The 1227-nt window shown below is 43.7% G+C and overlaps 1 protein-coding gene across 4 annotated transcripts in view; it reads right to left on the bottom strand.

Annotated features, from left to right (window-relative positions):
* Positions 1 to 1227, bottom strand: part of LOC116686434 (prolactin regulatory element-binding protein) — a 35404-nt gene that overhangs the window by 27012 nt on the left and 7165 nt on the right. Inside the window, exon 1 of one of the 4 annotated variants that reach the window (XM_032511439.1) lies at positions 1021 to 1026. The exons of the other annotated variants lie outside the window; for them this stretch is intronic. The gene's annotated coding sequence lies outside the window, so the exon portion shown is untranslated. Of the gene's footprint in view, positions 1 to 1020; positions 1027 to 1227 lie in introns of those variants that run through there. 4 annotated transcript variants of the gene reach the window in all.

The raw sequence follows: 1227 nt of genomic DNA, 5'->3' as shown, positions 1-1227 counted from the left end.
GTTGTTGTTAACGGCCCAGTTTGACAGCCAGGCCGCGTTGCCAGATATACCTGTAGAAACGTAAACCCAACGCGCTACAGCTGTAACGTTAATACAGCCATGAAAGAGAAACAAACAAACAAACATTTTGAAATGGAAGGAGTATCCGACCACTGCAAATCTACCAAGACCTGGCGTCCCTGGAAATTTCAGCTCAGACAAGGAGAAGACTGATCAGAGATGCAGCCAAGGGCCCATGATCACTCTGGTGAACTGCAGAGAACTACAGCTGAGGTGGGAGAGTCTGTCCATAGGACAACAATCAGTCGTACACTGACAAATGGCCTTCATGGAAGAGTGGCAAGAAGAAAGCCATTTCTCAAAGATATCCATAAAAAGTTCGTCTAAAGTTTGCCACAAGCCACCTGGGAGACACACCAAACTGTGGAGAAGGTGCTTGGTCACATGAAACCAAAATCAAACTTTTTGGCCACAATGCAAAACGATATGTTTGGCGTAAAAGCAACACGCTCATCACCTAAGCACACCGTCCCCACTGTCAAACATGGTGGTGGCAGCATCATGGTTTGGGCCTGCTTTTCTTCAGCAGGGACAGGGAAGATGGTTCAAATTGAGGGGAAGATGGATGCAGCAAATACAGGACCATTTGGATGAAAACCTGTTGGAGTCTGCAAAAGACCTGAACTGGGACGGAGATTTATCTTCCAACAGACAATGATCCAAAACATACAGCAAAATCTACAAAGGAATGGTTCCAAATAAAAGTATCAGGTGTTAGAATGGCCAAGTCAAGTCCAGACCTGAATCCAATCGAGAATCTGTGGAAAGAACTGAAAACTGCTGTTCACAAACGCTCTCCATCCAACCTCACTGAGCTCCAGCTGTTTTGCAAGGAAGATGGGCAAGAATTTGTCTCTCGATGTGCAAAATGATAGACATACCCCAAGCGACTTGCAGCTGTAAACGCAGCAAAAGGTGGCTCTACAAAGTATTAACGTAAGGGGGCCAAATATTTTGCACGCACCACTTTTCAGTTTTTTATTTGCTAAAAAGTTTAAAATATCCAATAGATTTCGTTCACTCACAATTGTGTCCCTGTTGGTGATTCTTAACAAAAATAAAACTTTTATATCTTTGTGTTTGAAGCCTGAAATGTGTCAAAAGGTTGAAAAGTTCAAGGGGGCCGAATACTTTGCAAGGCAGTATCTCTGTGATTCCTGTTTGTGG

Source organism: Etheostoma spectabile, unplaced genomic scaffold (genome assembly GCF_008692095.1).
Source record: "Etheostoma spectabile isolate EspeVRDwgs_2016 unplaced genomic scaffold, UIUC_Espe_1.0 scaffold376, whole genome shotgun sequence".
Taxonomy (NCBI): Eukaryota; Metazoa; Chordata; class Actinopteri; order Perciformes; family Percidae; genus Etheostoma; species Etheostoma spectabile.
This window is presented reverse-complemented; position numbering and strand designations above follow the sequence as displayed.